The sequence below is a fragment of the Leuciscus leuciscus genome (assembly GCF_965113295.1).
Source record: "Leuciscus leuciscus genome assembly, chromosome: 4".
NCBI classification, from domain to species: Eukaryota; Metazoa; Chordata; class Actinopteri; order Cypriniformes; family Leuciscidae; genus Leuciscus; species Leuciscus leuciscus.
The window spans coordinates 17,225,296-17,252,674 of NC_138728.1; the positions used below are offsets into that span (position 1 = coordinate 17,225,296).

The following is a 27,379-nucleotide window of genomic DNA, read 5'->3' on the forward strand; positions in this document are numbered from 1 at the left end:
TCTTCCCTATTCAGAGGCAAAGTGACAGGGTAGTGGCTGAATGTCACGCCATCCATCAGGCACTGACAGGACTGTGGCCAAGCCTCAGGTGAGGAACGCCACTGATCTGTAAACCGTCGATTGAGAGACACACGTGGGCCCCGGTGGCGAATAGGGGGCTCCCCGCATGACTCACTCTTATGCAGACAGAGAGAAGCGTATCATTACATTCACTGGCGAATGATTGATCTGACAGATTACGGAGGTGTTAGCCTGGTTATATGAATAAACCTAAAGTCTCACTCATGGAATCGCTTGTTTAAAGGGATACTTTACCGTTTTTTCATATTAAACTATGTTATTCCCTTAACTAAGACGAGTTGATACATACCTCTCTCGTCTCAGTGCGTGCACTAAATCCCTCTGTCTTGCGGCGAAACTTTGTTAGCCCAGTTCATTTAATATGGGCCAAGCAGAGAAGCTACCAAACACCTCCACGTTTTCCCTATTTAAATACAGTGTGACACAAAACAAAACGTTGCGCTTTTCTAAGCGTGTAAAATGGATAACTATTTTGTATGGCGGAATACCATAGCAAGTGCTTGTAAGCACTTCGACTTGGCGCAGTAATATCTTCACTAGAGGGAGCGGGGGCCGGTGAGAGGATTTTTCACGAGTGAAGATATTACTGCGCCAAGTCGAAGTGCTTACAAGCACTTGCTATGGTATTCCGCCATACAAAATAGTTTTTACACGCTTAGAAAAGCGCAACGTTTTGTTTTGTGTCACCGTCCTAGGTCGAGTTACACTTCGCGAGTAACTGTATTTAAATAGGGAAAACGTGGAGGTGTTTGGTAGCTTCTCTGCTTGGCCCATATTAAATGAACTGGGCTAACAAAGTTTCGCCGCAAGACAGAGGGATTTAGTGCACGCACTGAGACGAGAGAGGTATGTATCAACTCGTCTTAGTTAAGGGAATAACATAGTTTAATATGAAAAAACGGTAAAGTATCCCTTTAAAACTTCTGAATCCTAGATGTTAGTTTGACAGTTAGTCTGTGTTGGATTCTGCTCTTCTACCTATAATCCGTTGCTGTTTTCTGTCTCACTGGGTTTCATTTGGTAACCGAGGGTGCAGATATTTGTTTGTCAAAGCTGGGATAAGTCAAACCACACACATACACTCACACATATTAATCAGGAGTGTAACGGTACACAAAAATTATGGTTCGGTATTTATCTCGGTTTTGAAGTCACGGTTCAGTATGTTTTCGGTACAGCAGGGGGAAAAACAAACAGTTTCTTTTATTAAACAGTGGTTTACTGATCAATATTTATTTACAGTGGTCTGTCAATATTGCTGCAGCCGGCAGCAACATACACTGCAATTTATGGTGCTGTTATAATGGGGGGAAGAGATTTGAAGTGCTTACACTTCTGGATGCAAAATATGTTAGCAAAATATTGTGTTAATAATGTTATAACTATTGTGCCCCCATTCTAATCCACTTTGCCAGTACTTACTCATCGAGATCTGTGAAGTTAAGCATAGACTCACTTGCTCTCAGAATAATCCTTTATGTGAAGTGGAAATATTTGCATGAATTTGTAACATTTATAGGTAAGTATACAACTGTAATATGCAAGTTGTTTACTGAGGAAAGCGCATCTTAAATGCATTAAATGCGCATCTGAAAGTAGGGCAAGCCATGTAGGTTTTATGATTTAGTTTGAAGCGCTTAATGTAAAGCATGTCTCAAGTTTAAGACAACTTGGATTGTGAGAGCTTATCCGGCAGTAGTTTGCTCTGTGTCCTTTGTAAAAAAATAAAAAATTGTGTTGTCTGTTTTCATTTTTTTCTGGATTCTGCATTTTCAGAAAACAAATGAGGACATGAAACTTTAAAAATTTTAATGAATCTTTTTAAATGTAATAAAATTAACTTTTAACAATTCCTTTCTTTTTTTGGCAAACAAAGTGATGAACAACAGAGGATAACTGTTTACATTTAATTAAAATGAGGATGAAAAATTGTGTGATTATTAGATGTACATTCTTCTGTTAAAGTTCTTCAAATTAAACTTGTTGTAGGTTGTAGTGAAGGTTGTAGTGAAGACATGTGAAGTGTCCTCTTATAGTGAGATGGCAGATGCTGATAACACAACCAGTATTTGTAGGATACAAAAATGTGCCGCGCAAAAATGTGCAGACAAGCAGATCAAACAGACTTCATATTTAAAAATCAGCCTTTTTGGAGTTTATTATTCACAGACACTAGTCCATATTGTGATTTAATTAACTCTTTCCCCACCATTGACAGAATTTTCCGTCATTTATGAGACAATGCGTTTTGTCGTCATTGACGTCAATCCATGTTTTCACTGTTATAGGGGTGCTATTACGCATCTTCTGAAAGAGTACAGAATTTCCAGATCAAAACGAGAAAGAAGCAAAACATACGATAAAAGCATTTCACATTTGTAGTCTTTGACAAAAATGCGATTTTCTCTGCATTTTGTTCAAATTGTTGTTTTTTTATGAAATTTACCACCATTTAAATGCTGATAAAAAGAATGCATGAAGTTAGAATAAATGTTTGTTTTGTTTTTTTAAAGCAGATGCTCTGTACTTTCTTTTGATTTGTTCAGATATTCATTCAAGAAAATATTTTGGGGGCCATGACAATTTTGTGAAAATTATCAGAAATTGGCAGACAAAAAAAAAAAAAAAAAAAAAAAAAATCTCGCTGGGAAAGAGTTAAAGGTGCTCTAAGTGATGCTGGGAGTGTTGACATTCGAATTGTTGTCAAACAAAACGGAGGCTAGCTAGACCCTCCCTCCTCCTCATCCCGTCTCCTACCTCCTCCCCTCCCTTCCGGCATAAAGGAAAGTCAAAGTAGTCACTAAAAACAAAGTTAAGTTTTACTGATACTTCATTCAATGTGTAATGTCACCAAGTTAGATAAATGCTTTTATATATTGCAGAACAGAATGCAGAAAAAGAGAAACATTGTCTTAAAATCGTTTCGCCACCTGAGGTTATAACTATAACTCCCATACAAGGACGCAATAATAGCAAGATAACGTTAGCTTCGCGTTTCCCAGTGAGCATAAACAACGGCGGCGGCGTAAACAAATTTTGTCAAAGTTGTCAATAGCCTATAAATGAACATTCAAATCCATAACAAACCATGGGTGAAAACAATCATTCACACAAATTGTCGCCCTACTGTGAATTTGCTTGACCATTTACAATAGAGATTGATCGCTAGCTGCTAGAAACATATATGTTGTATTCACCAAAGTTAACGCTGACTGCATAGTTCTAGCTAATTACATCCTTGTGTTGGTTTGGCGAACATGAACGTCAGTTTAGAAAGACAAATGGATTTACCTGTTGTGCAAAAACAGAGCAACTGAATGTCGGATTGGAAGCCCTTCTGCCGGCGGAGTTCTCGCCACATTTCGAGGGTTTTTCCGATGTAAATTCGGGACTTCGCGCGTTCCTTATCCTTGTCCCTCTTCTTTGCAATTTGTTCATCGGAACGTCGTCTCTTTAGTCGCGTGTCGGCCATAATTCAAACTTCCCTCTTCATGCCTCTCTCTCCTCCACACACCCCCTTCATGTGCACGCGCACTAACCCCCCAAACCCCACCCTCCAATACTTCTTGTCGGTGATTGGCTGGAGCACTGTTTGATGTGTTTCGTGGTGCGGGTGAGCCCAGTTTGTTTTTGTTGCCGTTTGTGGAGCCTGTGGTGTCTACAGAGACCACGTTTTTTTACAGTGTGTTCAGGGGACAGGCAGCTAGCGGATAGTGAGGAGATGTTTGCTGTATGTGACAAAAAATGTTTTGGCCTAAAAAACGCGTTGCATCACTTAGAGCACCTTTAAGTATACAGCCCTACTTTAAGTTTATTCATCCGTGGCAATCCACGTTATACTGTAAATTCCACTTTAATGACTGGATTGCACGATTCTTCTATCATGATTCTGTCTTTCATCAACTTTATAATAGGACATAGATCCCTATAAACACACACACACACACACACATGAATGGAATATTAGGAATGGACACATTTGAGGTTCAGGTTTTATTAGTGCTTACAGCTGAAGGCTTTGGAAACCTCAGATGTTGGAGAACTGATTGGCTACTGATGGCTACAAAAAAAAAAACAGTCCTGTGCACTTTTCATTCCCCAGCAGACCAAGGCGCAATCTAGTGCTGCAGATGGTCGAAGTCTCTCCATTAATCTTTTATTAGTATGTAATTATTTTTTGCCGCTGCATAATTAATAACGTCACTTTGATTTCTATAGTCACGGTGTGCGATTACAGAGAGCGCGTGAACGCAACATTCTTCACAGTGATGTCAGCGAGTTGTTGTATGACAGCCATCCGTGTCATTGAGACTGACATTTGACCAATGTTGGGCCAGTGATTGATTGGAATTCTCGGGGTGAGGTTCAAGTTACTGAAGCCAGCAATGGGTCAACAGCACGCTTGATACAAATCTTCTAATCCCACAGGGAGAACGCCCAGGTACTTGGTACTGTTAACACTGGGCCAATGTTAGGCCTTGGTTTGCTTGGATGGTTGGGCAGAGGCCAGGCTTCTGCTGACTGAGGGCTATTTCTGAAGGACACTGGGGAGGGTACAGCTGGTGTCCCTGCTGTTTAGCGTGTAAACCAGCCAGCCTGCTGAAACAAAGCCAATCGGCTGCTACTGAGAAACCGTCTGTCCTCAATGGAATCAAACCCATCTCTTGTTCTTCTTTCACCTCTGTTGTGTGCTGTCATCCGCAGTTACTGTCTATACATGTTACAGTACAAAAGATGGAAAAGATTATGCTTTCTTGGTTCTGGAACAACATTCTTATTAGCCATTCAGATTTTAGGTTTAGATTTGCCGACATGCTCCTGGATCAGCATGTTTTTGCTGGTCCTGGAGAAACATTCCTGAACTATCCCTTACTCCAACCCTAGCCATTAAACAAAGTTTAAATCAGAAGGAAATAATAGCTTTATAAGAATGTTATTGCTCTAAATTCTAACCGAGGAACATTTTTTAACTTCACGGTTAATCTGGTCTTGATGAATGTTGTTGTCCTACTTGACTGAATTGTGTTGTAATACATACAAGAATGAGCCTTAAGCTTCAAACTAAATTAGGTAAAAGTATGGATTCTGGGTAAAAAAAAATAAATAAAAAAAAATCCGATCTTAAGATTGATGTTATGCTTTGTGAATATGAGTTTACAGTCTGTGTTCAATGTGACGCAATAAGAAAGACCACAAAATAATACCAATCATATTTTTTCTATCGGGTTCAATTGGTATACCAATTCATGAACAAACAACCCTTATGAAACTGATCTTATTAGTGAATCAAAAACAAACAGCACAACCAGTCGGTTGTAGTCGATTCCCAAAATGAATGAACAAATTACTCTTATGAAACTGTTATCAATTGCCAGCTTTAGATGGAATAAATATAAAGATTAAGTTATTTATCATAACAGACACACTGTCGGTCACTCACTGAACCAAATCCTGGTCACATTATATGGAAAGGAGCTCACTTCTTTTCTCATAAATCCTCCAATTTGCTGAAATGCATGTAAGGGATCAGAACCTAAAAAATACTGCTGACATTATTGCAGTGTATACTGGTGCAGTCACAGCCACCTGCAGCACACTGCATACCAATTCAAAATAAACCATGATGACTGTAATTGATATTCCAGTCAGATTAAGTGTACATTAAATTGCATACGAACTGCATCAATAATGCATGATCTTCTGTTTCTATTACTTTTAAAGATGCATAGTATCTGGACACAAAATCCACGTGTTTTCTTAAAGCGCCCCTATTATGCTTTTTCAAATGTTACCTTTCATGCAATGTGTAATGTATCTGTCTGTGAATGTAAACAAATCTCAAAAATGCAATCAGTTGTGGCCCACTGTGGTGGCAGCGTATCACTGAGAAACGTCCTACTCAAGCCGTCCTTGCGATGGAGGTTCGGGTTGAATAACTAGTTCTTCCAGTGTTTCATCATTGGACTCGCGCTCGGATTGATATGGTCAAATCTAGGGCTGGGTATTGACACAAATTTCACAATTCGATTTCGATTCACAAGCTTGCAATTCGATTTGATTACGATTACGATTCGATTCGATTCAATATTGATTATTTTGGATATCAGGTACAATACATGGCAATTTTCAAATCTCTTAACAAATCTCTTAACTAATGCTGTAAACTATGGGAGTCAGTTGTAGCCTACTAGGCTTTATTAGCCTACTATAATATTGAAGGTGAACTGATTTGTATAAAAACTTAAATTACACTTTTATTTATTTTTATAATAATAAAGTTATATGAAATGTACATTTTTAAATGGTGGCTGTCATAAAAACTTGCTAGATTTATTCAAACATGCATTAAATATTGAAGAACATAAAAAATTATCATGAATATGTAATATGGTGCATATATTTAGCAAAATGCTCCTCTCTAGAGTAAATTTTTCTAGTTGACTGACGAGTTTATGGTCACTGGATATGGTTTTTTTGAGGTAAATGTGACGTTACATAACATTGTTTACAAGCCGTTTTAATGTCATCTTTCCACTGTTGAAACACTGATTGAGTGATTCCATGTGACATGATACGGATTTCGATAAGTTGTACTCTATCTTTTACCACACTTTCAGATGCTCATTCATGTTTATTTCGCGCTGTAACTGGTATTATTAAGGCGGAAGAGAAGATAATGTGTGCGCTGCTGCTTCTCTAGAGTTGAGCTGCCCCAGAGCGATCTCACGCCACAGCGCCAACACGGTATTTATGTTTTTGAATTTCGTAAGAAAATGGACGTAATTTGAAATCTGACACTTTGTTTCATATCAATAGTAACAAAGCACAAAGATTATTGCGATTTATTACATGGCATGGTTGAATTCTAATGTAGAAAGCGGTCTGTTATTTCTTTATAACAGACCGCTGCTAAGTATAACACACCGTTGCCATGAAAAACAGAGCGCTGCTATGGACACAGGATTCTAACCGTAGAGACGGAACGGACTTCTTTAGCGGAAGCAATACAATCATTTTTAAATCAATCAACTCCTTTTTAAATCAAAATTGTGTCAAATTATTGATTTATTTGGTAGGTAGCCATGTAATCCGCTTCGCGTCGGGGTCCTGATCAGCCTGCCGGGGTTGTATTCGCTATAACAACCGCCTTGCTCTACATTATCCCTTACTTTGCGCTACAATGTTCCATTCATTCATCAACTGAAAACAGGATGACTAATCGATTCTTGGGATTTAAGAATCGATATTGGTTCGTAAAAATGAGAATCGATTAAAATCGAGAAATCTATATTTTTTACCTAGCCCTAGTAAAATCAACGCCATCATTACTGTCTTTACAGTGTGTACAATCACTGAGCTTTAGGAAGCCTCCGGAGCTGAAGTTCAGTTATGATAATGGGCATTTATTTTCCGACATGCACTGTAAGCGGTAGACTAATCATTACAGACTGGGCCATCTGACCAATCCGAGCAGAGATTGGAAAGGAGGGATTCAGAGACACTGAATCATCAGACGAGTCATTTGAGGATCATTGAAAAATGTGGTGATGTGCAATGTAAATTAATATAGAAAATAAAAGTGTTTTTTGACCTTTTACGCATGTAAACCTGCTGTGGGAGACCTCCAAAACAAAATTAGGAACCTTTAAAACAGGGGCACAAAAAAAAAAAAAAAGATTTCTGCTTGCTTTACAGGATTAGGGTTGTGTGAGTTTGAGTCAGGTTATCTCAAGCTAAGAGTTGGTATGCAGACTTGGCAGTGACTTTGTACTTTGCTGGTCACTCTTTGATAAGACCATTTGCAGAACAGCAAACAGAGGCATCTCTCAAGAGACTGCGGCAGGTACAGTCACAGCAGAATGCAGACGGACAAAAACATTCAACATTTAGTTATTCATATGGTGTTGTAAGGTTACCATTAGGCCATGAAGTACCCATATAATTAATCTTCCATCCTGACCACTCCCGAGACTCCCTGTCTCGTTAAATTCAATGTTTCCATGGTGATTTACCAGGATACATAGAGAATCAACATGTCACGTCAGTTTACAGCCTTTCGTTTCTAGCTTCGATTTCTAGGAGCAAAGAAATAAAGGACATAATTGCATTTGTACGAAATGTCAGAAAAAAAATACTTGTTCAAATTAGCGGTGTGCACGAATATTTGAAATCTGTAATTATTATTCGAAAAATAAAAAACTATATTCGAATTTTACTTTGCTTTGCTGATCCGAGATAACTTATCAGATAGCAAAATGATATTGAGATATATGCTTCCTTTAAGTTTCGTTGAGGGAGACAGGTTTAAGAACAGAAAACGCAAAGTGCTGTTAGAAACTTCGCGTAGCACACCGTTATCTTTGTCTCTGCAACGTCTGTCAGCTCAGCGCGTTTTCTCACTCGAGCATGTGGATATTGTTTTTCTCAACATGAACGTGAAACAGTATAAACACAACAACAATATGCTGACTCGAGTGTACGTTCTGTACGATTATTGGCTTTATAAAAATAAAAAATTGCGCTGCTTGAGCTCAAATGCGTTTGTTCTTTATAATATTTGTTTCCACATAATGTTTGTTTTCTACTAAAAGAAAACCTTAAGATATATCGTAAGCTTGTTGTGTACTGTATATTGCCTAATCGTAAGCTTGTTCAGAAATGGTGATTAAAAGTCTTTCTCGTTAAACGTAATTTAAATAAACGAATATTCGAATATTCAATTTTTATGAGAATATTCTAGTACAATATTTTCTAAAAATGCCCATCCCTAGTTCAAATTGCTCTATTTTTTATTCTTTACATGTGAGAGTAAGACAATGTCAATTTGGATATCATGTAAAGAGAAAGATCATCAGGTAAAGCATTAAAGGGTTAGTTCACCCAAAAATGAAAATTCTGTCAGTAATTACTCACCCTCATGTTGTTCCAACCCCGTAAGACTTTCGTTCATCTTCGGAATACAAATTAAGATATTTTTTATTAAATCTGATATCCTCCATAGGCTTCTATGTTATTGAAACTTGCCGGCCCAGAAAGTTAGTAAAGACAATGATTAATATAGTCCAAGTGACTACAGTGGCTCAACCATAAGTTTATCAAGCGAAGAGAATACTTTTTGTGCACAAAAACAAAAATAACGACTGTTCAACTATTCATTTTCTTCTGTGTTGGCCTCTGAGTGAGTTCACGTAGTGTCAGAGCGCAACTCTTCTGTGTTGTACGTCAGCATGTAGGCTCACTATTGGCCTACGCTGGTCATGTGTGTGATGCGTGTCACGTCGATGGCACTCAACAAAAACAGATTTGTGCATATTAATAGATGCTGTACAGTTATCCAAATACAGCTCTATAAAGGCTATAGTTTAATTTTTATTGTAGTAGTTCAGAAAGTCTGTATGATTTCAAATAAAGTAAGAGAGTTTCCTCTAAAATGGCATGTTTCTTGAAATTGAGATTTGGATTACACATCAGTATATGCTGTTTACCTTTTTTATTATTAAGGTAATTATTAAAGTTTCACATTAAAAACCTCGTCAAGTCAAACGGTTATTTAAAGGCAGCTTTATAACTTTTGGACTGTTCAATTAACAATTGATTTTTGCATTCCACCACATCTTGCAAGCACGAGCAGTCTGACATTTAATTTTCAACAAAAGAGATGAGTCATTTACCCTTCTTACTTTTTATATCTTTGTTCTTATGCAACAAGATGGCCTTTATAAGTGGAGGCATTGCACTGTGAAATTGTCAAACTCTGAGCACAGAAACAGTGAGGTCCACAAAAGAGACATCAGGCGATCCATTGGGAACCATTATTAGCTATGTCCGCCATCCAGATCCAGGCCATTTCGAAATTAATGAACATCAGACAGAATAATAGCCACTCTACAAGCAACTCTCTTCAAGATGGGAGGTCACTTTACCCAGAATTCATCCCATTAATTAGCACCTTACTTTCCTAACAGTGAGCCAACCTTGCTATTGATGGAACTCTCTCTGGGGAAATCACAACCTCTACACCTAGATGTTCCTCTGAGACGTCTTTGTCTTCATGTGCGCATGAACGTCTACAAGTCACCATGCGGGGACTTGCTATGTACACCATCCAGCTTCCAACCCCATAAAGTACATGAACTCGTTCCCAGTAGGGTTTTGTAAACGTCTTTGTTCGTCCTTGCCCTGCCTCCAGCCTTTGCTTAGGATGTGTGAGGATGCTAATACTAGCTGAGAGGGTCATCTTAGTTGACTGTTGCCAGAACCATCGCCTGCTGACTGCATCATCAACCACGATAGCCAATCGCAGCCAAGGACTCAGTGATGCTCTGCCACTCTCACTGGAGGGATTCCGAAGGAAGTGCCTCGTGACGGTGCATGGTTAAACAGCCAGGAGTCTCTTTCTCTCTCCCTGCCTCTCTCTAATTCAGGACTGGATGCATACACATTCTGGCTTCAAACAGGGATAGCACATTGCCATGCACACTACTCCCTGCAGGCTCAGCAGAGAATAGCGACAACAGCAGCTCTCTCCCTCTCTCTCCCGCTCTCTCCACCTCTACCAGACAAGACTCCTCCTCTCCATCTCCCTGTGACTCCCTCTCTCCTGCATATGATCTGTACTTCACTTCCTCCCAGCTGAAGCAGGAGATAACAGCAAGCTACATACAGGTAGGCATTCATATTTCCCTCTCTGAAGTTGCAGGTGTTCGGATGTTGCTGGTTTGTTTCGTATTTGGTGCGATTCTGAAAGAGACCTATACTGGATCAGAGTAGAGCGTGCCATCATAATGCCCGCCCCTACAGCGTGGCGTTTGTTTTCGCGCCAACACTGGTTTTTGGCACCGTTTCCTTCCTTATTTCTGGCTGGCCAGGGAAGGTGGTAGTTTACTGGTTGGATGGTTCATGTGAGAAACCCATCATCTACTGCCACGCTTGGTTGAGATCTGCTTATCCAAGTAGGGGAGAATGATTTGTTTGTAGGTGGAGATCGGAGATGTGTTTTCTTACGTGTAGGTTTGTGTGTGGGAGTGTGTGTGCGGATGTACGGCTGAGGTTGGAAGGGAGGGGAGATGGAAGCTGAGAAGCTGTATTCATCCCAGGGAAACTAATCCCACCACAGTCCTCCGTATCTGATAAACACTCTCTTCGTCTTTTCTCCCTCTACCCTTCATGTGTGATGGGTTTATCTGTGTCAGTGGATAGTGGAGGAAATTATTCCAGAATGGCATATAATTCCCACAGTAAAAGAGGTTCTTTGAACCATTATTTGTTCTGCTCTGGGAGTCACGACTGCAAACGTATATTCAGAGACAGATGCTGTCTCCTTCAACCTATAGTAGCAGCCGAAGAGAAAGTAGGTTTGCTTTGCATTGTCCCTCATTCTGAATCACAAGATTGTTATCAAACCATACTTAAGCTTCCCTGTCAACTCAAGCTCTCCTTTTGTTTGCATTTGTTTGATTTTATAACACACTAAAATCTCGTATAGTTATGTTATCAAGGACTTGGGCCATTGTGGCTAGCTGTTGCCCACACCAACAAATAGGCCTGTCATTACCTCATATCTGTGTTGGGCAGATCAGCGGTTGCTATGCACGCCTAGTGAGAGCGAGGAGCAGGGATTGCTCGGCTGTAGCCTCAGGCTTTTCCAATTCAGCTGTGCAGATCCTCCTCTGGAATACATCAGTGCTTGAGGAGCTGCAGTAACACAGTTGCTAAGTGATAACATAGCTTGAAAAAAATTCATCAAAATTGACCACCACTCCACATTAATATGCATGTGCTGTGATTATCTCTGTGATTCTTATAAACTTCCATTATAAACAAACCATCACAGTTATATTTTCAGTTTACAGATATTTTGTTCACAAAGTTTTTGAACAAAGTTGGCTCTGGATTTGTTGAGTTCTTATACTCTCCGATTAATATAATAATATATAATAATGCACCAAATTTAGATTCTTTGGGTACATTCATTCAAAAAAATTGAGTCTTCAAGGAGTCTGCACACCAAATCTGAGATTATAAAAAAGTAAATAAAAATATGGTGGGCAGGAAACTTGTTACATTTATTTTGTTATTATTTATTAATTTATAATGCATTTATTAATTATTATAAAAAATAACGATCATGGACACAAATTATTACTCTGTATTACAACTTTTTATTTTGAGGTTTCCTTGTAATGACTCATAATGGTGGTAGTGATGCATAATTGTGAACATGAATTGGTCCACAAAGGAAGTTAGCTATGGCTATGACTCCCATCCCATCGATAATAATCTTTGTTCAAGAGAATCTGTTGGCTTGAGAAGTTCCTTTTTCCCTGTTTACTGACAACCACAGCAACACGGCACAAATATTGTACCTGTTGGGGCAATATGGGATAGCAGATGTTGGCCCAAATATGTCACGCCCCCTGTAGTTGCCAAGGGCAACGTTGTGCATTATCAGCCTTGTTAAATATCCATTAATGAGGTGAGATACAAGCCCGGTACTGCCGAAAGGTGGAGTTAACCATCCCTTGTACTGTCTCTTATGCTCAGCAGGGCATCTGTGGAAGTCTTTAATGTCAGCCTGTGAGATTAGGATCATTCACCTGGCTGATTTTTTTTTTTTGTCATTCGCTTACACCGTTCCCTTTTGTGTTGAAATTGAAGGTAGAGAAATAAATGCAAGCGCATGTGTACATATGTGTGCGTGCCTGCAGAGGCCAAAACACTGTTGTTAGGAGTAATAGCAGCCAGAAGATAAAAATAGCGGCTCTATTATGATTTGACCTTGGACAGCTGGCTGCTTGGCTGCAGATACCTGGGCGAGGGAAGTGTACGGATCACTGACATGCTCCATGAAGAGTCTGGGGCAGCCATGATAAATGTGTGTAATAACGGAGCGATATGTTATTGTTGCGTTACACCACAGCAAGCACGGACACTATCTAAAGGACACTCACTGTGGATTTAAGTAACTGGGACAGAATTAAAAACCAATAATATATTACAAACATGGAAAATTGAAGGTGAATCGCACCTTTTTTTATGCGATCGAACTTCCAGTGACAAGATCTAGACTATGAGGATGTTGTAATTTATATCCATTAGACTACTGGATTGAGCATTTTCAAGCTGGCAGTGTCTTTTTGTGACCCACACCAACAGTAAGGCAGTAATTCTTCACCCAGTGACTGAGATGGATAACAAAAAAAACAAGCCTGTGTTTGTACAGGCAAGCAGCAGGGGTCATACATATCACAAGCAACAAGGACTTGTGGGAAATGCTGGTGAATAAATATCGTTTTATGTATCCGAGAACAGGAACTCTCTCAAGGTCAGTAGAAGAGCGATGAGATTGTAGGGTTGACAAAGTGCTTTGCCCTAATATAATATAGACTTGTTTTAAAAGTCTTGTTTGAAATCTATGTATACACATTTAAAATGTCTATATACACATTTTATACTTTAAAAATTTGTATACACATATTTATTTTATTATTATTATTAGATTTTCTTTTAGGAACAAGCATTAACAGACATTTTAAAAAATATATTTTTTTTTACATACTTTTAATTGGTTCTTGATCTTGTATTATACAAAATATTAATTCTGTAATTGTAATTGTATTGCACAGTATGCAAAGTGTATGCAAAGTGGCATAGATTACAGCATATGAATATTCTTAAACGTTACATCCATAGTCCACCAGTAATATAAACGATCATGTAAATTCATAATATCAGCCAAAAACTTTTAAGATTTGTCTTACTAAGATTTGTCTTACTTTGTTAGTAATGTCTTACTAACAAAAATATTTTGATATTGCATAACATGGAAAATGTATCATAAATATTACTCATGTGAATGCTAAATAGCTGAATTCTGTTTTTATCTCTGTGTATTTCTGCTAGGGAAATACAGTAGATGCAATTGCCTTATTGGGGCTGCTCACTGTTCCACATATTGCTAAGCAACGGAGGAGAGGTCCTTAGAGAATGTAGCCAGCCTTCTGACTCCATAACACAGCCTTGGCACATGCACACATACACACACAGATGGTGGTGAGCAGATCTCTTTCCATAACGTTTGCTACGCCTGTGTTGCTATGGTGGTTACAAATGCACGTAGTTAGCGGAAGTGATGTAATGTCCTTCTCCCAAGAAAAAAAGCGAACCTATCGCGCCGGCATGATAGCCGACCTCAGGGGGTTGATCGGTGCACAAGGGGGCAATCAAGTGGCGAATCCTCACCTTGAGACCAAATGACTACAACACACAGTTGTTTTCTGTGGTGGATTTGACAATGGCACCCTTCCCAGTCTCCTTAGCATCTATATTATTTTACTAGGGCTGTCAACTGATTAAAAAGTGTCATCAAATTAATTACATTTATATGCTAATAAATTAAGCAAATTAATCACAATCACATAGAGAAAAGCTCCCAAATGACAATACATTCATAGATGTTACATTGTTGTCGTACACTGTAAACCCTAATAAGTTGAGTCTACTCAAATAATTTGAGGAAACTCATTCCCCCAATTTAATGGAGTAATGGTGCCTAACAAAATTTGTTTTATCAAGTTCACCAAATGTGGTTTTGCTGCCAAATAAATCAATTAAACATCTTATGATGCCAAAACATGGTATTGCAAGTTATGATAACTTGATTGCTTTTGTATTGACAACATTAGGGTTTACAGTGAAACCATTGAATATACATTATATAGACATAAGTCAGTATACATGTCCCATATAATTGAATAGAAGCCTATTACTGGCCTACAAACCTCAGCTTTTTTACACATTTGTGGTCTTTGTAAACATGCATTAGACAGATATATTGGACCGCTGCGTCATCTTGTGCAGTTTTATATAGTCTTTCTCTGGTTTTAAGACACGTGTCAAGTTTAAACTGAAAATGTGTCTTGTGACTCTATGGTCTGTTCCATTCTGAACACAAGAACACATTCTTTGACATCAACTCTATGCTCATTCTGTGCTGCCTAATTGCTCTATACAAACGCATTCAATTTAGAATCCCATTTTGTTATATGCTTATGGTCAAGCACCACCTTGCCTTTATCTGGATTTAGAGGGATATGGCCTTGATCGTAGTGGATCTACACTGATAATACTAGGATTACATGATCAATACAAACTTGATCAAAACAAAGAGGAAAAGCATTTTGGCTTTACAGAAATCCTCCTCAAGGTATTGCTTGTAGCTCGGCCACAAACGTAACATGGAAGTTATTCAAGTACGTTTTTTCTACACAATGTCATGTGATTGATGTAGTCAGATTGTCCCAGCCAATAGAGATTTACTCTATAATGCTGATGATTTTGATACAACGAAAAAGCAGAGCAGCACTCTATGTACAATTAGGTAATTTCCATTAACAAAATTTAACTAAATTAATTCAGAAAAAATGTTATTGCCGAATGTTAAAACATGTGACAAGAAGAGCTTTATAAATTCTCTTTCTGCATGGCTTGTCACACTTCAATTTAAGCCACAACAATTCAGCATGAATGTGCACTAGTGACAATTATGAATAATTGAATGCTTTCACAGAAGCATCAGCATTTCATTTGGGTAAAAACTGGACCTGGTGTCACCACGTCACCATCTTAATCCGTTTAATTCGCAAATATAGCTCAGAATATTTCTCGCCCCAAGATCTCAGATATTACATGTTTGGGAAAAATTGCGTGTGTTGGTAGTTAAAAGGATATTATTTTCCTTTCTCCCTTGAGAAAGTTCTCCCCACAACCTTTTTATATTCCGGCATTCATGCTACAAGAGGACATCCTTCAAGCAGTAACTGATTTTAGCACTCTATATTTCACATGTCAGACGTTATTACATATAAAGCCATAGCTAAATAGACGCCCAAGTCGTGCACTGTAGCACCACACTGACACCCCCTACTCCCACACCACTGCTTGAAGGTGTTAGGAATTAATTATTACTAAAGGGCAGACTCTGCCACAAAGGTGGACTGGAGGACATTTTGAATGTTTTATGAATCTAATAAGGGAGGAAAGACGAGAGCTAGAAAAAATACCACTGTGCTACAGTTTACCCTGCCGCTCATGTGGCATCAGGTGAAAATGACAGTATCCCATGATGCATTCCCTGACCACAGTTGAGTCTAGGAGCAGATGTGAATATTATGTGGTATTCTGTCTCCCAAAGCAAACTGCATGAAGCAAATGAAGAAATGTTGATATTTAGGTTAAGTAAAATAGTGTAAAATGTGTATTTATCTACGTTATCACACGAACAAAATGTATACCAAGCAATTATACTGATATAATTAAGACATTCTTCATTATGAGTTTGTCAAGACTGAGAGTAAATCAATGTAAAATTTTAAATTGTTAGTTCAGTGAAAACTTCAATAAACTGAAATATTTTGCGACTCTTTGGCTGAATCATTAAAAGAAATGGCTCATTTGTTTGTGAAATGGACTGTACTGTTAGCACTGCATGATTGTTTTTGAGCTCAGTCAGTGAAGACATGTTGTCTTACTATCTCATCACATTCTATTCAGAAGCTCACAACTCTAATACAATATCATTTATTTTGCAGTGGCGCAAGAGATTTAGAAAAATAGTGCAGGAAACACTAGAGTTAAACTCTCTCTTTAACTGTAATCAGAAACATGAGTCAAACAAAAACGTGTGCGTGGGTGCGTGTTATTGAAGGAGCCATAGTTTTCATAGTTGCTGACTAGTTATTGTGTTTGCCCTTATATTGAACAGATCCCACTGTCTTTTATTACAATGGTGGATCCCCCCAGGCTCCACATGGGCACTCTGATTGAGTTTGAGCACCTTGTGATGGGGAGAGAGAAAAATATATCTGGGGCCATAGTCACAATACATCTTAAGGCTAAAAGTAGCTCCTAATTTGCCGATTTAGGAAAAACTATTAAAAATAATGGGCGTGTCAGTACTAATTTTAGAACTCCTAAATTTTTTGCTCTAAGAGTATTTCAAAAAGTATTCTTGCGCTAGAACCAGCTCCTAAATCTGCAAATCTGCTCTGTCAAGAGCACTCCTAAGTCACTAAGACCAAACAAACAATCCTAAAATGGCTGTTGCCTGCAATCAGCCTCAGCAAACCACCCAGGCACTGTACACCATTGAGGCTCGGCGATAGAGTCTTGGGTGCTGCTGAGCCTTTTCTTCAAAAATGCAATAAATATTTAGATTTATTGATTTTAATCTGCAATGACATAACATAAAGGTTCATATATGTACAGGTAAAATGCATTGAATGATGGAGAATAAAACACTCAAGTTCTGACTCATGGACTTTTTCGATCCCTTCCCCCTTTCTTTCTTCCACTTCGCTTCCTGTCTACTCACTGTCCTATCATGATAAAAAGGCAAAAACTCAAAAAATTAATCTTTATTAATAAATAAATAAGAAAGTAATGTCCGATTACCTGTGGCAGTTGTTTTCACGAGTTCCCACTTACAAATGATCGAATAGAGTAAACGAGTAAAATAAGCGTATTTGGTGTGCTGTTTAATTTGTTTAAACTTGTTTAATTGGTGACAATTAGCCTACATTTTAAAATCTTTATTTGAATATGGCAACATTTTCATTTTAAAACCTTTATTTAATTATGGCAATATTTTTATTTTAAAATCTTTATTTGCATATGGCAACATGATTCATTCTACAATATTTATATGATTAAATCACTGACAGAGACTCCTCTACCATCAGCCAATCACTGTGTGCATAGTTAGTCAGCATGTTGACATCATCCATAGCAACGAGGTCAACCCCACCCTTGCTCTTAGCTTAAGACTTCTTTCTGTTCCTTAGTAAAAGTTGGTCTCAGCAGCTTTGTGAGTTGGTCTCAGCTCAGCTCAGCTTTTCTTTGAGTCTTAGAGGTTACCATGAATATGGTCTCAGCCATATGACCTCTATTTTTACTCTTCAGTCTTGAAGGAATATTTATTTATTTTTACTCTGCATATAACATAATATGATAACAATTCTGTATATCCATGTTGATTTTTGGGTGTTTTTGGACAGTTGGCCTTTATATAGAAAAAAGTGACACAATGATTTCTAGTGACATGATGATAATGATAAAAATGTCATTATTGGCTGAACTGTTGCTTGAAGTCTTAAATAGTTCTTATCATAACAGGAGCAAGGTGCGCACACTGGCCGCTTCTTTCTAAATCCCTGCCATGATCCTTCTCTCATGCAAACATCCTTGCTGTCGCTATGGCAACCAAGTCTACTGCCCGTCATAGCCCGTCTCCAAGAAGATTTACCATGCTTATTCCCTCTGTGTGCTGTTGGGCTTCTAGTGTAAAATACTGCACATGACTGTCCACATTTAACTCAAGAAAAGATTAAAAAGGGTTCGTATTCTAGATTCTTGCCCTGCCGCATGTCGCTGTCTCCTTTTTAACGTTTCATCTAAGCAGTCTGATTTTGCTTCCTGTGGTCAGTTGTGAAGTCAAGTCAGTGCTTTTTTTGACGGAAAACGAAATTGTTTGCAAGCTTGCTGCAACCCAATTGCTGGAATAATAATATGCTACAACAGGCCCAAGGCACAGCTCTTGCCGCGAAAAAGTCACATCAACAGACCTCACGCTCTGCTTCTCTCGGTTTCGTCTCCTCTTTGTTTGTCTCTTGCTCGTTTAAGCGGCTGACGAATTTGGGGATCCCCTGAAGGATGTACCGTTTGAAGCACTTGCGGTGCTGTCTGCACATGCTGTGTCGTGCCGAGACTAAAATGAGGCTTTCCCTAAAACATGTCCACCCAGCCCCATGTAAAAACACTCATTATCTACTCGCCTAACGGGCTGCACTCTCCAGCGGGAAGCCAGGCCAGTCCTATTATTGGCTAATGTAATGATTTATAAAAGAGAGGCAGGCACAAAGATTATCTAATGAAGAAAATACAAGACTGCGAGAGATTTATGCCACGCTGAACTCCACGCTACCCTTCCATGATTGAATCACACTCGACAATCTCAGATGAGTCTTCTCTATTTTCTGTATTGCAATGGCAATTTTGTAAATTAACTGTCATGATGGGGAGAGCTAAGATTGTTTCGTTACTTTTGTGTTTTTGATGTCTTATTTTCTATCAAATAAGCAACTTGAGGGTTTTAAGTAGTGTTTTTTTTTTTAGGTTAAATGCAACTTTAGATCTAGCGATAACATCTTTGTCTTGCCGTTGATTTAAAATAATTTTGACTTGTCCCTTAGTTTGTATACATGGATGAAAAACATGTTAACAGCACTTTTGATAGAAGCTTAGCAAACCTATAGAGTTTAAATGTAGAAATGTGAAGCTTCAGAAATAACTTTTCTAGGTGGAAACACTGTGCATTACTGACAAAATTCTGGTGGAGCTTGTCACATGTAATAGGTGCTTTATGGATAGTTAATTTTGCTTCCCTTCTATGTTCCTTTTTAGTATCCCAAGTGAAATGTTGGGAGTGTACTTCTTTTAAATGGTCATAGCGTGTTGAAAGATTGTGGTGATATAATCTCCTACAAACCCTGTAAAGTAAAAATCTGTTATTTTATGGGCCACACATAGAAATGTTGAAACCAGTGTTACAGCCTTTTTAAAATGTTTATTTGTTGCTGTGCATATTTGCCTGCTGGGGATTCATTTGTAAGTACATTACTGTGAAGCTGTTTCATTTTTATGACATGAGGAATGGTTAAAAATCATAGTCTTTGGTTTTTGACAGCTCACTGCATTGGTGAAAGAGCTTAAGTTGTAGGCTATTTGAGCATTTTGTTTAAAGCTGATGTTAGTGCAAGAAATGGAAATTCAATTCAAAGTCTATTTTCTAAATGCATCTTAATGATCTTATTGTGAACAATTAATCCATGCATAAGTTTATTTTTTATTTTTTTTCATAATTTTTTTTAACAGAATGTCATGACCGGAAGATTTTTTTTAGAAGAAACAACTATGTGACCTTCAATACAGATGGCGTGAGTAGGACACACTGTGACCTGACAGCCAAAGCTTTTCAGGAGACATATGTGACAAAGTCAAAGTAGACACAGCAGGAATATAGACACGGCAAAGTAGACACGACAGTAGACACGGTGGTTTGTTCCAAAGAGTTGTGTGCGTTTGTAGGATGGATGCATCATGAGATGCCAAAATGTGAGTAGATGGTCCTGCAATTTTGTCTTCCTTTACTTGAGTTTACTGAGGCATATGGCAAGAAAATTGAGAGTGGAAGAGAAAGGTTGATAGAGACAGCAAAAATAAGAGGTCAGGTTCTAATCTCAGCAGGACTGACTACTTTCTGTTCCTTGCTGTCCCTGCATGGGGTACATTGTCACACATACACACAAATACATGTACAGAGTCTTGTTTCTCAACAAACTGGGCACAACAGTACCTCTTACACTTTGCTTTGATGGCATCCACATGATAAAGACAATCACTTTTGGTAACCTTAATTAGTTATGCAGATTAGACAGTGATATACAGTACTGGCCAACTGAGTTACTGTTGAGCTGAGCTTAATGAAAAAGCTTGTTAATTACACATGCATGAATGCTACACCTGAAATCATTAATGACACTTATGCTCAGATGAATACAAGCCTTGCAACCAGAGATGATAAACATGGATCTAACCGATGTTTCAAGTTCATGTAATCCACATAAGGGGTGTTTAATGGCAAGATGGATTTGCTTTTGTCGGTAATGAAAGAACTTGCGTACGAGATGTGACGATGTGAAGATAAATTGTGAGGATGATGGGAGATTTGTCAGAAAGAATGGGGTAAGTGGTTGCTTATTTAACCTTAGTGTTGTAAATTATGGGATGTCACAAACGGGCTCCTCTTAAACTTTCTCAAAGAACTCCATTAACCCAAGTTGTGCATTCATCAGACCAGTCACTGAACTGATGCTCAAGGGAAATATCATCTGTCATGGCAGCACTTGTTCATTTAATTTCATATTGTGGAGGTTTCATTCGTGCTTTGTGCCAGCAGTTCTTGCCAAATGCTTATCTACCTCAGCCGTCAACCTCTGAGAACATAAGAGACCAAGATCGATCTTCTACAGCATTAAAGATGACGGATAGACAGTCCAACAAATGTGATTATACTATATCAGTTCTATTTGCCAAAACTACATCAATAACTCGCTCCGACTTGAGAACAGGTTATCGCTATAAGAAGTAATAGGTATGTGAACGTGAGAAGAGTTTGAGAGAGACTGCATCTATGATAAATGTAGGGCGAGACGTATACACCAGGACACGGTGTCCCATGGTCTCAGGTGATAAGCACTGTGTTAAAGGAGCAGGAATTTCAATTTGTTTCCATTTAGCTGTCTCGTCAAGGACAGCTTCAATGTCATGAGAAACCCACCACACAGATTACCAGACTTTTCAATCAATAACCTTGCATGTCCTGTCTGCACATGCCCACCTGCCACATGTTAAGACATATGATGCCTTTTAAAAGCAAAGCTGACCTCACTTCATGCGTTTTCTCTGATCGGATAGCTATTCGATCGTGAAAAGACCAGGTGTTAATGCCCTCCGAAACGCTTTCGAGATGGATTTAAATCCGATCGCTCAAACCACTTTCAGGACGTGGTCTGAGACACATTCCAGAAGAAACTGGACAAGAGTAAATGTATCTGGTTGTTGAAATTACTTATGTAGATTTTACTCCACCCAAAATGTAAAAAAATAAACGTGTGAGAGCGTGTTATAGGCTATATGACATGTTATAGCCGGATATGATTGCGCTACCGCAACACGCATTGCCGCAGATGAATTGATTGGAATTGAAGATCGGATTTATAGTCGCTTTGCGGAGACACATTTATGTGGGAAAGTGTAAATGGAACCGTTTTAACAAATCAGATAGCTATCCGATCCGTAAAAACGCATGAAGACTAGGTGTAAACAGGTGCTTGGATGCAATCTAAAAATCAGTTGTCAATCACCTTTAGTTGTCCATGCTGATGTTAACTTACGCTGTCAGATAAAAAAAGAACAAATTTTTTGTATACTGAATGCTCCTCTTTCAGTTAAGCAATTATTGGAAACACTCAATGTAGGCAGGATGCTGCAGTGAAGGACTGCTGCCACTAGATACTGCTCCTACCTGGCAACTGGAATTCTCCATTCTCATGACACACAGGTTGGCACCCGACAGTCAGGCGACTCAGGATACAAGCACTGCATTCTGAGGGGCTGAAGGAAATCATTGTTTTGCAGGAGGTACATGTAGCTTTGAATTACCATTAAATTGATTATCTGGGCAATTTAAAGCTGTGATACAGAGGAAAAATATGATTATGACTGATCATAAAAAAACAACAAAAAAACTATTATACCTTCCATTTTAGTGGATTTCAACTTTGCCCACTGACTCCAAATCGCCTCAGGTTGGGCAGCTGCTGTAATGTGTTTCTCTTTGGCTGATGTCAAAGATTTTCTAAAGTCTGGTGGTGTAACACAAGGTGCTGTACAACCTTCTGCATGTTGATCATAGATGCTTGAAGTATTACTGACAAAACATCCCCCACCAGTTTCAGTAAGCTAGCATTCATATAGTTTTGTGTAGCCAGACTTTTGACTGTGCCATAAAGTCTGGTCCATTTTGCAGCTTATTCTGGCCAAAAGCGCCCACTTAGACCGGAGGAGAGTGTTTAATAAACATGTAAAATGCTGCAATTTTTTTTTAAAAATTTTTATGTGATGTTAATGTGTAGTTTATTTGAAATAGTTTATACCACATACAGCTCTGGAAAATTAAGTGTTTGCCTTCACAAAGATGAATCTGCCCGATTCCAGCCTTACCCCCAGATCATCACCGATCCTCCAACAAATTTCACAGTGGGTGCGAAACACTGTGGCTTGAAGGCCTCTCCAGGTCTAACCATTAGATGACCAGGTGTTGGACAAAGCTGAAAATTGATGATCTGGGGGTGCTTCAGCAAGGCTGCAATCGGGCAGATTTGTCTTTGTGAAGGACGCATGAATCAAGCCACGTACAAGGTTGTCCTGGAAGAAAACTTGCTTCCTCCTGCTCTGACAATGTTCCCCAACTCTGAGGATTGTTTTTTCCAGCAGGACAATGCTCCATGCCACACAGCAAGGTCAATCAAGGTGTGGATGGAGGACCACCAAATCAAGACCCTGTCATGGCCAGCCCAATCTCCAGATCTGAACCCCATTGAAAACCTCTGGAATGTGATCAAGAGAAAGATGGATGGTCACAAGCCATCAAACAAAGCCGAGCTGCATGAATTTTTGCACCAGGAGAGGCATACAGTCACCCAACATCAATGTGAAAGACTGGTGGAGAGCATGCCAAGACGCATGAAAGCTGTGATTGAAAATCAGGGTTATTCCACCAAATACTGATTTCTGAACTCTTCCTAAGTTAAAACATTAGTATTGTGTTGTTTAAAAATGAATATGAACTTATTTTCTTTCCATAATTCAAGGTCTGACAACACTGCATTTCTGACAAAACCAGAGAAACTGATAATTCTTCAGTGGTCTCTTAATTTTTTACCAGAGCTGTATATGAATGATGTGAAGGCAATGAATGTAAATAATTTTGCTGCAGTCTCTAGAAATGGTTGTACAGGAAATATCGAAAAATAACTATCTATTGCACACACAATCACTAATGTTCAAACATTTGGAGTCAGTAAGGACATTAATACTCATTAATAATAATATTTTACAATATTGCTGTTGTTACTGTATTTGGTGAACAGAAGAGACTTATTTCAAAAACACTTTAAAAAAGTAATTTATTTTCTGTCAGCCAATCAGATTAAAGCTTGCAAGATGGAGGAAGTACCTTCATGTTTTTGAGTAATATGCATCAGACAGACTGTGAGCGGAAGTACTTAAAGCAAGAGCTCAGAGTATGAGCAGTAGACTATCTCTCTTCAGTTAGTGCTTTGTTTCTTCTTTCCCTCAGTATGACAGTTGGGCTCAGGTTTGACCTCGGTGTGTTGTCTCACTATATTCTGTCTCGGTCTCCTTCCTGTCTCCATTTCTCTGTATCCTACTGTCTTTAGTTGTTATACAGTATAATAAGTTTCCTTCCCCATTTCTTCCTTTTTCCACCTACACCAAAATGCACCTCTCTGATCCCTACACTATGTAGGCCCTCCTTGCACATAGCCATCGGCATGTTATGGAGCCTTTGTCTTTCATCTAATTTACAGGGATGCCCACAAAACAAATGGATGAGTTAAGGGAGGGGATGTTGTCAGACCGGAGACATTGCTTCACTCATTTATCATCCCTTCTTGTTGCTGTCTGTTGCAATAGTATCGTAGGTAATGCCAGAATTTTTCAGCAAACATCATTTGACGTTTATTTGATAAAGTGTGTTTGTTCCAGCTGTTGTTAGATCTGAGCCCGGGGACAGAGTGGAGACAAACGTTTGGTAACTGCCATCCATGCAGCGAATGTCTCGAGGCCTGGAGCTGTGGCTTGAGACAGGCAGAGTCTCAAAAAGCAAATCTCATATTTTCCAAAAACAGTGTTCAGAATTGTAATCTGATGTTGCTGTATTTTTAAAAACATTATAAAACTGATTATTCTGAACCAGCAAGTTACTAGATTGCTTAGCAACCATAACCAGGCAACCTTTAATAACTATATTACTTGCAGATAGAATGTTTATTTTGTTTGTAATAACAATGAATGTAGCTATTCATTATGAAATTAGTATTGCTTTAGCCTGACTACGTCAGACTTCATACTTCCGCTCAATTTCAGTTCGCTTCAGTCTGAGATAGCGACCTGTCTATCAGTTTTCCTCCGGCCTGAAAACAGCCGGCCAATCAACGAACAGAGGGTGGGCTGAGAGCCGTGAAGTAGACGCTGATTGTACTAGGGATGGCAAAAACTAAAAAATTTCTTGACCGACCACCGAGCCTCATTAGCCGGTTGAAACCGGTTAACCAATTAGTTTTTAAATAGGCTACGCTATATTTCGAGCCGCGCCTGCAATTTCGCAACTCTGTCGCATCTCTCTGCCGCTCTGCCTCCCCGCTCACACACACACTGCGCCGCCCTTCCACTCACGTCACTTTTTTTAAATCCCCTACAGCGCGAAACATGAGTCCCGCAAACGCGGCGCCGAGGAGCTTGTATGTAATCGGAGGACAAATGGCTCCTTAGTTTCGAAATGGTTTGGGTACAAGGTGATCGTGTTGAAAATAAAGGCGTTTGTCTAGCGTTAGAAGCTCATTTGAAACATTGCCGCGGCTAATTTAAAGCTGCCGTCGGCAAAAACATTTTTTATCATATTCACTGAAACCGACACTATGCTCCGAAAGAACAACATAAATCAGCCGGTAAAAAAAACAAACAAAAAACGCACTTCTACCTCTACCTGGAGCCTGTTATTTGTTTTGCAAAAATCCACCGCTCCCGGTTCCTCTGGTCCAATCAGCGCAGGGCTGTGTGAGATCTTACTGTCAATCAAAGTTCGTGCACGCCACAGAGCCCCCCTCCCCTCTCGCGCACGTTACAATATCACATGCACACGGCTGAAGTTCGCAGGTGTGTTGGATTATAGTACGAAGCTTAATTTTGGAGAGAAAATCTACTAACAAGCTTCCAATTCCTCGGTTATTGCTATCTATGGGTAGATTAGCCAGGGCAGCCTACCTCCGAGTCCATGGTGTTGATCGATGCTGAAGAGACGGGCGCGTTCACAGAAAATCAGGTACACACGCACTGACGAGCACTGACAGGAGGGGCATGAAAGTTGTAAACATTAAACATTTTGGCTAAGTCCCTCAATCTGCCAGACTTGCCGACTGCAAAATGACAGGTCCGAAGAGACGCTGCTTTAGGTAGTGCTAACAATAATAAAGAGATGACTAGCGTTTCGTCCAATGTCTATAATAGCCTAATTTAGAGATCACTTTTTTTTTAACCGACTACCGACAATTTTGATCGGTTAACGTTGATACGGTCAACCATCGGTCAAACGGTCATCGGTTAACATCCCTACATTGTACCGTGGATGCGTAGATTTACTTCACATAATCTGCAAAAGTCGTTCACAGCCATGTTCACTCCGGTATTTCGCTCGATGGTTTTGCTTTCGCATCATACATGTGTTTACAGTGGAAGTTAGATGCGGCTGAGCCGGCGCATAACACACGTCATAACCAAACGTTATGTGATTGGCTTATGGGTAACCAATGATTTTAAACTTCAGACAAGCGCCCCCCCCCCCCCCCCCCCCCCCCCCGTGAGAAAGAAAACACTTTTCAATTATGCCATGCCAGACTCTGTCTACGAAGCAAAGCGAAGTAGCAGAGTTTGGTATTACCAGGCTAGTATTGCTTAGTATTATTTCAAATTGCTGTTGCTGTCATTTTATAAAAGCAATAAGTCACTTTGGATTGTGTGTATTACAGTGATTTTTGTACCATTGTTTGGCTTTGTGTTGTGCCTAAGAAGAACTCCCCTTGCCTCTGGTAAAATCACATGCATTACATTTCTTTGTTTGGCAAGGCCTATTACAGAGAGATTATGACCAAACATTTTCAATCTATTCTGTTTATACAGGTGGCGGACAAGAAATGTAGGGAGCTGAATTTAAACTTGCGTTGTCCACATGGGTTCAAAGAACGCGTCAATGCTTTAACTTGGATTTTTCATTCATAACAGCAGAAATAACTAAAATACTCTTCAAATAAGAGCCATCATTCCGAAACTATAAAGGGTCTACTTTTGTGTACATTCACAGTGTGCTTTTGTAAAATAACGAAAACAAACTGTACACTTTCATCCGTCTCTGTCTTTGTGAGCGCATCAGAAAGATGAACCGAAACTCAGCGTGCACTTGCTGTACAGACATGAGAAACATGTCTGTAGAAAACGTATTCAAATTCAAATAAAATACAAATATTCTCTGATTATGTAATCCATTATGAAACCAAGGAGAGGTACAGTGCATTAATGATCCGAGTATGTGCGTTAACAACTATACCATAGCTCCAAATTAATAAAGAAGCCAATAAAATTATAATACATCATATTTGGATCGGTTAATTCGAATATTCAGATTATTTCCCTAATTGTTTAGATTTGTATTATTTGTTAACTTTAGTTCATTCATGTTTATATTGATGTTTAATGTTACATTTTACATTTAAATTGACTGCAACAGACTCATAGAGTACAAAAAACACTTACGATAAAGAGCTTGACTTGAGAACAGTCAAAACAAAAAGTCAAACCAAAACACAAAACATCTAAAGTAGAAGAT

General features: G+C 38.9%; 1 protein-coding gene across 4 annotated transcripts in view; it reads left to right on the forward strand.

Moving 5' to 3' along the window:
* The first annotated feature begins 10,479 nt into the window (after positions 1-10,479).
* syt1a (synaptotagmin Ia) overlaps positions 10,480-27,379 on the forward strand; it is a 192,998-nt gene continuing 176,098 nt past the window's right edge. For 3 of the 4 annotated variants that reach the window (XM_082168286.1, XM_082168287.1, XM_082168288.1), the window contains exon 1: positions 10,480-10,746. The gene's annotated coding sequence lies outside the window, so the exon portion shown is untranslated. The remainder of the gene's footprint in view (positions 10,747-27,379) is intronic. The other variant, XM_082168290.1, reaches the window with a different exon arrangement.